The 13,383-nt window shown below is 38.7% G+C and overlaps 1 protein-coding gene across 27 annotated transcripts in view; it reads right to left on the reverse strand.

Annotated features, from left to right (window-relative positions):
* The window catches only part of DTNA (dystrobrevin alpha), a 356,301-nt gene that overhangs the window by 157,724 nt on the left and 185,194 nt on the right, over nt 1–13,383 (reverse strand). Inside the window, exon 1 of one of the 27 annotated variants that reach the window (XM_032310169.1) lies at nt 12,650–12,830. The exons of the other annotated variants lie outside the window; for them this stretch is intronic. The gene's annotated coding sequence lies outside the window, so the exon portion shown is untranslated. Of the gene's footprint in view, nt 1–12,649; nt 12,831–13,383 lie in introns of those variants that run through there. 27 annotated transcript variants of the gene reach the window in all.

The following is a 13,383-nucleotide window of genomic DNA, read 5'->3' on the forward strand; positions in this document are numbered from 1 at the left end:
TGGTTTTGGCCATTTGAATTATTTAAAATCCACTCATGTAGATGTTGGAGGGGACAGCCTTTCCTTAAACTAAAAAGAATTGCGTCTCATTTTTATTCACTTTAGCTTCCCACACTGGGAATTACAATTTCTGAGTATTCTCTTTATTCCATAGTGATTTTTTCATCAGATGTTTACAAATCAAAGTGATTACTTGTGAGAGTACAAAGAGACAATAACAAGGTGGTTAACACTTATTAAATGCCTACTGTGTACATAAACTACCTTGAAGTATGAAGAAGAAAGAGGATGCAATCTGAATTATCTGAATAAATGCAAGAGCTCTTCATTTGTAATAGAAGTCTTTTAAAAGGCAAATTGCTATCACTGAGGTGATTTTTGCATCTGAAGTTAAGAGGGACTTCCAGTGAACAGCATGTTAAATAGTAAGTCAGTAAATTAAAATCTATGCTTTGTTGGCTAATTCAGTGCCTCCAAGAAATTCATTCATTCATTTTTAAGAGGAGGATAATGGTGTCATCTCCCTTGCAAGATTATTAGGAGGAGATTCAAATGTAATGCCACCGAAATACTGTACAAACAGTAGATCACACATACATGTTAGTCATTATGGTTAATAAAAGCTTATTACTTCTCCAGATAATAAATGACACATAACATTTGCAGATATTACTTTGGAAATACTGTGAATCATAACATTATTCACATAGTCCCTAAATGTTCAAAGAAACTATGGCCATCTAAGGTCATGGAGATGTAGTCATCTGAGATGAAGGTTCCATAGAGGAGGATCATATCTAAAGACAGATTTTCCCACCTTGTCCCCCAGCCTGCCCTTCCCTAAGCAGCAGAGTGGAGGGAGATCTGCTGGTCTCCTGCGTCATCCTTTTATGGGGGGTGGTACCTAGCACACCTGCCCAGTGACATCATTGGCTAAAACACTAGTCATAGATAGACAAAGGGGGCTATGGGAGTGACAGATGCAGAAGACAAGGGAACTCCCGGTCACCCATCCTGAGGCCTTCCCTTGCTCGCTCTCTTCTGCAATCCCCTGACTCCTTCTAGAGTTCTCACATTTCTGCCTCCCTGAGCCATGGCGTCCTCAAACCTTCGCTGCTCGTTTTTCATGCACAGTCCGCAGCACTACCATTCTCTCCAGGAATCCCACGAACAGAGCTGTCCTTTCACTGTCTCTGTCTACAATGAATGGTAATCTTTAATTTTGCATCTGTTGACATTCTTACTTCAGTTAGACTGCAAGTCACCTCATTTTCCATTAAATTATTCTGTACAGAGGAGGACAGCCCACTACCCCCAACTAACCCATGTTATAGGGAAAACACATCAGAACTCAAGTTTCTGTTTGACTTTGTTCTAGGGTCTGGTTGGGTTGCGTTCTGCCCAGGACCACCTGCATGACCTTGGGAACTCTATTACTAATCCATTCCGTTATGACCACGCCTTTCCAGACTCTGGCCTGATTCTTTTTCCTGCCTCCTCCCCACCCCCCAATGAACTCCCTTAGGTTATACAAATGTCAGACCACAATGAACAAATTGACATATTATGCAAATACCAAGCAAGGAAGGGAATTTCCCTTGCTGGCATTAAGAATTAAGACCCTTAGCTGCAGTCATTCTCTACCAAAAGGGCAGAGCCACCTCGATGTATATATGGAACACTTCTATGAGGCACATTTTTTGAGGTGAAAATTTCAAGTGCCTGTCAGACTGATAATGTTTGAGTAAAAAGAGGGTTCCTCCAATTTATAATGGGCATGCTTGTCAACAAAGCTTTACTCAAACTTACATGAGAATAAAACCAAAGCTGCCCTAACAATCTTACTATTTCTGAGCAGTGTGGTGTAGAATGATATAAATATCAGAACATCTTCTAAATCTTATTACAGAATAATAATTGCTAGCAGCTTTAGGAATTTGCTGTATGTCAAGTGCTCTGTAAGTACTTTGTAGGTATTATCCCCTTTTCATATAATAGGCTTTACATAGATTAAGGGTAGACAAGATGGCACAGTGGTTGACCCCACTAACTACAGCTCTCTTATTAACTGTAAACCCTTGGGGAGATTGGTTAACCTCTCTGCCCTTGATTTTTTCATGCATAATCTTAAAGGTGATATATAACAAAAGGCTCATGGGGTTGTTGCAATGATTAACAGATATAAGAACTGTATATATTCAGTGACTTCTATGTGCTAGGTATTGTTCTCTAAATGAGGATTCATTAACTTGAAATTAGATAAGTAAACTTGGGGTGCCTGCGTGACTCATTGGTTAGGTGACTGCCTTCAGCTCAGGTTATGACCCTGGGTCCTGGGATTGAGCCCTGAGGAGGGCTCCCTGCTCCGTGGGCAGTCTGCTTCTCTCTCCTGCTGTCCCTCCCTCTGCTTGAGCTCCCGTGTTTTCTCTCTATCTCTCTGTCAAATGAATTAAAAAAAAAAAAAAATCTTAAAAAAAATGAGTAAACTAAATACACTGCAAATAGTATCTGGCATTTAGAAAGTGTGCTCCTTTATTACATCAGAGAATGCGCAGAACACTCACATGACGTGCTCTGTGTGTCCTCGTGCATGTTTGGGTTTTCCACTGCTGTCCAACATCCTGGGAAGAACTACATGGTCAGTACCTTGCTATTCTCTGCTATTCCCTCCTTATCCTCTTTGGTTGATCCTTCTGACAGCCAGGCTGCTGCGCATCCTCAGGCCAGACCCCTGTCCTTCTTTCAGCTCTCTGTATTGTCAGACCACATTCACCTCCTCCACTTTATTCTGCATTTCTCAACACTCTTTTCCAACCACAGTGATCATAAGACTTCGGAAGAAATCAAAAGTAACTTCTTGGAAAACAGTGGAGGCCCTGATGCTGGAAGTAACAGCTTCTATTATCTTTCCAGTCCATAAGTGAACCAGGATATACAGCCAAGAGAAAAAAAAAAAAAAATCCACCTCAATGGGTAAAGGCAGGAGAATAATAATGTTCCCAAGTCAGAAATTCATTTAGAAGACCTGCTTCCACAACGATAAAGGGAATGGTATTTTGACCTTTCTAAATGAGCTCTAATTGTATATTCTAAAAATCCTATGTGTTGGAAAGAAAAAAAATCACTATATACCCTTATTAAAGAACATTAAGGTTTTAATGAAAGGGATACTTTCATAAAGGGATTATTTCATAAATATAAAGTTATATTTCCATTATATCACATCTCCAAACAATATTGTGATGTGCCACATGCTTCAAGAACACAGATGACGGGAAGTGGCACTTATTTCCAACAAGGGTGATTTGTACAAGTTGGTCTTGTTAGGAAAACTTGCATATTACGAGATAATAAGCTCTGTTTCCTTGGCCACAATAATCTTGCTGAGGCGCTGCATGCGGGAATTGACAATTTTCAAGGGGGCTTAAAAAATAAGTCAGATGTTCTCTACCTGACTCACTGTAAAGACAGACAATTGCCAAAACCCCTCTCAAATCAACTCCTTTTCAAATTCTACTTTCCCGCCCTGAGGTCAGAATGGCCCTCCCTCACCCTTGTTCTAAACTGCGCCATTAACTTCTTCCCTTATGTCTGAAGACAGCTAGTCTGTCTTCCTCCTAGTCTATTTTCTACCTTGCTCCTGGTATGACTTTTCTCAGACGGCTTCCCAGAGTATCCAGGATAAAGCAGTTTAAATTCCATAGAAGAGAGATGAGACTACTCAGTGTGGTTTAACAGGGCTGCCCCTGGCCTGACATCCTCGTTTGGCAATCATTGGCAGTGCAATTTTCTCATCAATAAATTAGGGCAGTATTTGCTTCATAGGGTTGTGGCAAGAATTAAATAATGCATGAAAAATGCTTAATCTAATGCCTAGTGGCCCGTATATGGTTACTGCGATTGCAGTGATAATGATGGTGACAATGATGTAAGGATGAAGTCATGATGACGGTGACGAAGGTGGTGGTGACGGCGGTGGTGATGGCAGTGGTGACAGTGGTGGTGATGGTGATCTGGTCCCTGAACACTTTCTGAGTTCTGTTCTTGTTACACCTTCACGACTAGCTTACATTTTCAGAGATTTCCGATTCTCACCTTTCCCTGATTTTTCCCAACTGTTCCTTCTCTATAGATCTTTTTTTCCCTAGTCTCCTATTTAATGCTCACTATTTTTAAAAATGTTCCCAATGCTTCCTTCTACACAAACCACTTTTTCACCCCTTCTCTGTAACATCTGGTCTGTGTCATATGATTCCTAATCATATTCCAAGGAAACTTTGAATCTAGGGACTCTAGACTGTTGTTATGTTTTCAATGTCAAGTCCAGAGTCTGAATGTGAAATAATAGAAAAGAGATATTGGTCTCCGTCCCTAGGCCCTGGCACAGAGCTCCTAAAACCCTTGTAATTTCCTAAGTGATAAGAACATCAGGAGTATCTTTCGTTCTAATTTTGGTCCTTGTCCCTGGCACCTGATACAAAGCTCCTAAATACTTTGGAATTTTCCAGGTGATAGGAGTAAGTGTCTTTGTTCTAAGGGTGAACCTTGGATAGCTTTGGGATGGGGCTGGTCACCAGAAAGACCAAGTCATGACTAGGAGCTTGGAACTTTCAACTCCATCCCCATTCTCTAGGGACAATGATTCATGACTGATTGTGTCCAAACTGATGAAGCCTCCATAAAAAAATCCCCAAAGTGTGGGGTTTGGGGAGCTTCTGGGTTGGTGAATACACCCCTGTGACGGGCACGTGGTGCACCCCAACTCCACAGGGACAGAAGTGCCTGCCCTCAGAACTCTTCTGGAACTCAGCCTGTGTATCTCTTTATCTGGTTGTTCATTGGTATTGTTTCTTGCAGTCTCTGTTATGCAATAAAACAGCAAACATTAAGTAAGTGTTTCCTTGAGTTCTGTGAGCTGTTCTAGCAAATGATTAAATCTGAGGAGGGGGTCATGGAAACTTTTGATTTATAGCCAATTGGTCAGAAACACAGGTGATAACCTGGACTTATCGCTGGCATATGAGTTAGGTGGGAAAGGCAGTCCTGTGAGACTGAGACCTGCTCCTGTGGGATCTGACAGTAACTCCAGGCAGTTAGAATTGTTTGGAGTAGGAAATCTACACATCTGGTGTCAGAAGTATTGTAAGAGTGGTAGTAGTGTGAGAATAAAGAAAAACAAAGTATTTTTTTTTTTTTACACATGATACATAAATTCAACTTGTGCTTTCCTTTTGGCAAGTGAAACAATGAGTGAACATTAGAATTCTTAAGTGAGCAAGGCTAAAGAATATTTGAGACCAAGATTTCTCTGAACAATCTTGAACTTGCAGTCACAGAATTAAAGGATCTTTCCCTGTTGAGTATTTCTTTGAATGAAAGGAAAATTTCACAAAGATATTTACCTTCTTGCCCTTTATCACCCTTATTCATCAGAGATGTCTGAAATGAACCCGTGCAATAAAAAAAAAGACCCAATTTGTTGTCCTTAATTCTAGAGCCACACTGTCCAGTAAGAGATTGCTAATCACAGATGGCTATTTGAATTTAAATTACTTAGTATTAAATAAAATAAAATATTCAGTTCCTCAATGACACTGGCCATATTTTGAGGGCTCAACTACAGGTGATTAGTAGTTACCATTGGACAGTGCAGACATAGACCATGGAAGGTTCTTTTTTTCATACTTACTTATTTATTTTAGAGAAAGATTGCAAAAATGTGTGTGTGCCGGGTGGGGAGGGGCAAAGGGAGAGCAAATCCTCAAGCAGACTACTTGTTGAGCATGGAACCCAAACTGGGCTTGACACAGGCCTCAATCCCATGACACTGAGATCATGATCTGAGCTGAAATCAAGAGTCAGATGCTTAATGGACTGATCCACCCACGCACCCCATCATGGAAGGTTCTACTGACCAACACTGCACTAGTGCCCACTGCACTACACCTAAAGGCTGGTTTACATTTGAGACCAATTATCCTCTGCTCATCCTTATGTAAGCAGAAATTTCTTTTGACTAATTTTTGAACAATAATAATTGGGAAGTATATTCTATCCAAAATATTTTACTGCTTTTCTATCAAAGTCAAGGCATTCCAGGTTTTACCATTTGGCATTTCCTTCTGGTGCAATTGTAACAATATACCCTTTCTCTTCCACTTGATATTGGACTTTTTATTTGCAAGATCAGTTGTGAAGACAAATGCAAATAAATGGATAAAGGGACCCACAGATGTTTTTATTTTCTACTTCCTAAAATTAATATTTTAATAATGCCTTATATTTCTATATTTACATTATTTCAACGGGTCCATAGCAGCACTCAGGCATTCTGAGTGTTAAACCAGCCAAGGCCCTTTTCTCTATACTATGCTGCCTATTCATGTTTTATACTAAAGAGTAGAGAGGTGGAACAGTTCGATAAGCATATGGCCATGTCTCTGACTTCTTTTGGCTTTATAGCTATCAGAGCAGAAATATAAGCTGGTGTGTTTGTTACTTTCTCAGGTCTTTTCTTCTTCTTCAGAATGGCTGCTCTTGTTTACACATAAACAGCATAACAATAAAGAAACCTGTAAATATATGTTTGACTATTTATTTTGTTAGGATATTTTCCTTGTAGTAGAACTGTTGGGTCCAAAGGTATGTAATTAAAGCCTTTAATACACATGCCATGTTGGCCCTACCCTCTTCCAAAAGTATCAGTTTGTACTTTCAATAGGATTGTATGTGAGCTTCCATTTTCCACACCCTCCCTAACATTGGGTATTATCTCCCTGTCCTCCTCCTGCTTCTCTCTTTTAAAAAGCTTTGCTAAGGATTAAATGATAGTTGTTTAATTTGTAGGTATTTTAAAAATAACTAGTTTTATATAACGTGAAAGGCACAATCCATGAAAGAAATAATTGATGAGCTAGGCTTCATTAAAATTAAAAACTTCTGCTCTGTGAAAGACAATCTCAAGAGAATGAGAAGACAAGCCACAGACTGGAAGAATAAATTTGCAAAAGACACATCAGATAAAGGACTGTTATCAAAGATATACAAAGAACTCTTTAAATCAACAATAAAAAAGCAAACAACTCAATTAAAATACGGGCCAATGACCCAAAACAAACACTTTACCAAAGAAGATATACAGATGGCAAATAGGCATATGAAAAGATGTTCACATAATATGTTACTAGGAAGAGGCAAATTAAAACAACAATGAGATATCACTGTACAACTACTAGAATGCTCAAAGTCCAGAACACCAACACCACCAAATACTGGTGACGTGTGGACTAATAGGAATACTCATTCATAGCTGGTGGGAATTCAAAATGGTACAACCACTTAAGAAGACAGTGTGGAAGTTTCTTACAAAACTAAACATCTCTTACCATATGACTCAGCAATCATACTCCTCGTTATTTCCCAAAGGAGTTGAAAACTTATGCCTACACAAAACCTGAACATGGATTAGCAGCTTAATCATAACCGCCTAAACTTGGAAGCAACCAAGATGTCCTTCAGTAGGTGAATGAATAAATAAACTGTGATACATCCAGACAATGTAGTATTATTCAGTGCTAAAAAGAAATGAGCTATCAAGACATGACATGACACAAAGGAACCTTAAATGTGTATTACTAAGTAGAGGAAGCCAATCTGAGAAGGCTACTTGATATATGATTCCAATTATATGACATTCTGGCAAAAGGCAAAGCTATAGAGACAATAAAAAGATGAGTGGTTTCCTGGAAAGAGGGTGGAGTATGGAGAGATAAAAAGGCAGAGCACAGAGGATTTTTAGGACACTGAAAATACTCTGTGTGATGTTATAATAATGGATAGATATCATTATACATTTGTCCAGACCCACAGAATGGACAATGTCATGAGTGAACCCTGAGGTAAACTATGATCTTTTCATGATTATGATGTATCAGTGTAGGTTCATCCTTGGTAAAAAATGTACAATTCTGGTAAGTCATGTCGATAATAGTAGAAGCTATCCAGATGTGTAATAACTTTTCATGTAACCATTCCTTTGTGATTTCTGCCTTTGCAAACCTGCTTTTCCATCTCAAGTTCCATATTTTCTTCTACTACTTTATATATACCACATTACATGTTGGAATTGTCAATCCATATGGCATTTTCCATATGGCATATGAAGGTAGGTAGAGGCAAAAAAAAAAAAAAAAAGGAGTATAATTTTCTCCCAAAGAAGCCAAATTAATAGATTTCAGAAATAAAACATTGTTATTTATTTAGAACAAATCATTTAAGGGGGCTCCTGGGTGGCTCAGTCAGTTAAATGTCCAACTCTTGATTTTAAACCAGCTTCTAATCTCATGAGCCCCATGTCAAGCTTCACATGCAGTGGTAATCTGCTTGAGATGCTCTCTCTCCTTCTCCCTCTGTTACTCCCCTGGTTGTGTGCATGCCCTCTCTTTTTCTCTCTTTCTCAAAATAAATAAATAAACTTAGAATTTAAAAAGATGATTAAAATATTAAAGTAGTGTCAACAGTGAATATTTGATAATATGCATGCCAGGTAGTGGGGAATTACTATAATAATATTACTTTAAAATTTATCAGGCTAATACTATGAGAATGGAACCAGTTGATTATTCCCTTTTTGTACACTAAAACAAATTATTCACTACCAGCAATGAGCTTACTCTTTTACTATCACACTGCACAATTATTGGTAAATTTAATTGTTATTGATGAAAGCCTCTATTGCTTATTGAACAAAGTCAACATCCTTTATAATAAGCTCTGATGAAACTATAGCAGACTCACCTATTGTTAGAGCTTTTTAAATGTTATTAATGGAATTAATTAAATTAGAAAGTAAATATCTGAAAATCATACCCCCATTAGAAATTTTTACTTTTTTTTTTTTTAGATTTTATTCATTTATTTGAGAGAGAGAGAGAGATAGTGTGCATGAGAGAGAGCACAAGCGGGGGGAAGGGACAGAAAGAAGCAGACTCCCCAATGAGCAGAGAGGCCAACACGGGACTTGATCCCAGGACCCTGGGATCATGACTTGAGCTGAAGGCAGACGCTTAAACAACTGAGCAACCCAAACACCTCAGGAATTTCTGTTTTCTTTTTAGAAACATTGGCCTTTTACACTATACAGGGCTTAGCGCTTTATAATAAAGTCCATTTTATTCCCTGAATTAATCATTATGGCCACTGTCGTCATGATCATCATCATGATGTCATTACTTTTTTTTTTCATATGAAACATTTAAGAATATTTTTTAAAAGTCCAATTCGTTTTATGCAAAAATTACATGGTTGTCAATAATAAAATACACTTTAGTGAAGTTATAGGTTTAAAAACAGCAATACCTAAAAATGGAACTTTACTTTAGAAATATTGTCTTGGGGTTCAACAGTTACCATTAATTTTATTGAAGAAGCTATAATAGTCACCACAATTCTTCTTCATCATGCCTCTATTGAACATCTATCTCCTTAATAGAGGTAGATGTAGATAATTAGCTGTTTGTCTGAGAGGTTAGGGAGTTCTAGAAATTAAAGCTAAAATGTTCAGAAACACATCCAATCATTCAAAATGAACAATAAAGCATGATTTAAAGAGATGTTGACAAAAATACGATTTAATTAAAACACCTTGGCAACATTTCTAATTTAAAAATGAGCATATCAAAAATCATTTCACATCCTAAGAATGTAAGTATCAAAACAACTAGAAAAGAAACTTCCTTAAAGCCATTATGGAACACAGTGTAGAGGTTTCTCGAAAAACTAAAAATAGAACTACCGTATGATCCAGCAATATCTTTTCTGAGTGTATCCTCAAAGGAAGTTAAATAAGTCCATGGAAGAGATATCTGTGCTCCGACGCTCACTGCAGCATTATTCACAATAACCAAGATATGGAAATGATGTAAGTGTTATCGACATATGAATGGATAAAGACATGGTGGTATACTCATACAATGGAGTATTTGTAAAGGAGATCATGCCATGTACAACAACATGAAAAGACATTATACTAAGTGAAATAAACCAGACACAGAAAGAAAAATACCGCATGTTCTTACTTACATGTGGAATCTAAAAAAGCCAAATACATTGAAGCAGAGGGTAGAATGGTGGCTACCAGAGATGGGGAGGTGGGGGGAATGAGGAAATGTTGGTCAGCAGGTACAACTTTGCAGTTATGTGGGATAAATAAGTCTAGAAAGCTAATGTATAGCATAATGACTATAGGTAATAATACTGTATGACTGCACACTGGAAATTTGCTAAGAGAGTAGATCTCAAGTGCTCTTACCACATACCAAAAAGCAGTACCTAGGTGAGGAAAAGATAAGATACATTAATTAGCTTGACTGTGGTAATCATTTCACTATGTATATGTGTGTACCGAATCATGTTGTACAACTTAAATATATAGTTATTATTTAAAAAACAAAACTTAAAAGGATCTTGCATTATATGGACCTCTCAGTTATGTAGACCTGAGAAACGGACATGTACATTTGGCCTAGTGTCAGGTGTATATAAAGATCACAGAAATCTGGGTATATTTTCATTTTTACACACATCTCACTCTAATGTCTCAGCCGGATGATATCTTAGCCCACAGCAGCAAGAACAGAGACAAGAGGAACTACCGGAACTGAAAAATAGTTATCTGTCATTCCAGTTCTAGAACGGATCTAGGCCTGATCAAGTATTTCAAATACGGGATAGTGGAATGCTAGTACTTTTCAGTAATTCCACCTCATCCACCTACTCCATCTCGCTTCTTTTATGAAGAGAGATTTAACCCATGCCAGCACAGCTGGGAAAGAAGATAGCTTGGTTAAGAGATCATTTACATGTTTATCTTTACTTCTCATCTGTCTCTCTTGTGTTCTCTTTGTGTCTCTGACTTTCTCTCCCTTATTCTTTGCCCCCCTCCCTCTTTTATTTTTCCTTTAATATATCACTTTCTACCTCAGATATTGTCAGTATTGAGAACTTCACACTTTAAAATATTTTGCCATCTTTCACTCCTTCTTGGGAACTTATTCTTAGCTAATAACAACTTATGCTTGTGAAAATATTTGATGTTTCAGAGCTGATGCTCATAGCTTGTTCTATATGCCAAACAACACAGGGTAAAAGGAAAGAATAATTTCAGACACAATACGGGCATTTTACGCATGTTCACTGTTAGTATAACGCTTTTGATATTTGTTATCATAGAAATAGTGCCCTCTATTCGCAATTATGGCCAAAATAATTGTTTTGAAAAGTAATTATAACTCCTTGCTCTAATTTAGAAGATGACCCAGATGTATAAAAACCGGAGAGCCGAAGGAAATAACAATGAAAACCACAGAGGCTGAATGGGTTTCAGAAAATCTGTTTCCCTTTTTGAAGAAAGAATGATATATGGCCAAACTTGGGATCATTTGCTTGGCTTGTATCCAAATCAGTCTAGTGGCAAATAACTGATTTTAGCCAGGAAAATACTACTTTCTCTGATGAAAACACTCCAGGTAGAGAGTGAATCCGCCTGAGAAATGGGGGAGGGTGTGGGTGTGGGAGGTGGGAAGGTGGGGGAGTGGGGGGTTGGGGGGGGGCGTCCGCTCCTGTTTTGGTCAGGCTTTGTCCCTAAAGCTACCAGGACAACTTTGTTCTATTTGTTCTGAGTCCAGAAAAGTTGGCTGGGTTAGCCCAGCTAAAAAAAAAAAAAAACTGAAGTAAATCCTAATGTCTTAAGAGAAAGACCAGACATCAAACATCAAGTAGAAACCGTGGAGTAGGCAGGAGTAAGTTACTAGTCAAGACATTTTCTGGTCCTCTAAATTGCTCTGGGGATATCAAAGCCACTTCTTTTGAAGCGAGCTGCTAGGGGGCCAAGTAAACAACGCAGGAGGAGGCTTCTGAGCTCTGGGAATGGCTGCTTCCCCACGCCACCCTGCATTGTTTACATTCGGCTCTCCCCAGCCTCCAAGCTAGAGTTCACTTTATGCTAACCCGTATTGTATTTGCTTCTATTTTTAAATCCTCCGAGGCACACAGAACCACAGTGTCTGAAAGGACAGAATACTAATGGAAATAAAATATGCTGTAAAAACTATAGATAACACCAAACCGCTCCTGTGAGTTGAGGCTGGCAGGAATATGATGCAAGAGGAACAAATGCGCAGATAGGAGAAATACACAAAGTAACATGTGGGAAGACTTTGTCCTCTGGCTTAATTTAGTAAATCGGACAAAACAGCTTGGGACCCCGGATGCCGCTCATCAGGTGTCCTCTCGGAAAAGGGGACCATTTTCAAAGATCAAAGCAAGGAAGCACTTTGCCCAAGTTTTACATTGACCCGAAGACTCAAATTACGGCATTCTTCCTACTTCTTTCCAGCTTTCCTTCTTTTACTTGCACGCGCACCCTCACACACACTACCAAAGAACTAGAGAAATTCACAACATTTCAGACTTTCAAATTAATAAAGGGTGAAATCGGAGGGGAGGGAGCTGGGGGTGGGAGGGGGACAGGAGAAATTTGTCCTGTGCCCATGGAGGGCTGCAGGGGGTGGGGGCGCCGGTGAAATTCCACGCAGCAAGTTATGCTCCTGCAACAGAAGAGTTCAGTTTCATAGATTCGGTGGTGCCTTACCTGGTTTTGTAGTGAACTGCACGAACTTGCCCCTAATTCTTCCCCTAAAGTCCTACATATGCTGAGAGCCATAGTATTTGACCTTACACATTTCCACAGAAGAAACTCCAAAGCAACCTTTAACTTCAATAAAACGCTGTGTTCATTCTTCCCCTTGTGCTCAACACACAGCAATCTAATACACCTCATCATGTGGTCCGTTACCATGGTAGCAATGAATCCAGCTGCTGAAATACAAAAGACTGACAAAAAGTTGCCTTTTTCCCCCTCCACCCACCCTGACAAAGTCAGAGTTTTGTGTTTTTTTTTTTTTTCTGTATGACAAGTCTAATTTGAATATGTTTCTGGTGCTGACTCAACTTCGTGAGCAAGGAAGAAAAAAAAAAAAAAGATAAACGAACAGCAGAGGTGTAAGAATAAGAGGTCCCCCGAAGCCTTTGAACAAACAAAATAACTATATGCATTTTTCAGTCACCACTAATCCAAGATACTGGTCATTAGCTGCTATTTCTTCCAACCAAGTATTTTTGCCAGTTACTAACTCAATAGAGAAATGCAGCAATGATCTCACAGCCCCTTTAAATATATATATAAAAGTGAAATAATACAGCCAACATGGATGCTGAAAACACGACATCAGGGTAGGAAGGGCTAGTCTCAAAGTGTTTTCCTAGAGCAAACTTCTAATCACAGCTCAGAGATGGGAGGTAAAATTCTCCCTCTTCTTTTCATCT

This window comes from Mustela erminea, chromosome 13 (genome assembly GCF_009829155.1).
Source record: "Mustela erminea isolate mMusErm1 chromosome 13, mMusErm1.Pri, whole genome shotgun sequence".
In the NCBI taxonomy this organism is placed as follows: Eukaryota; Metazoa; Chordata; class Mammalia; order Carnivora; family Mustelidae; genus Mustela; species Mustela erminea.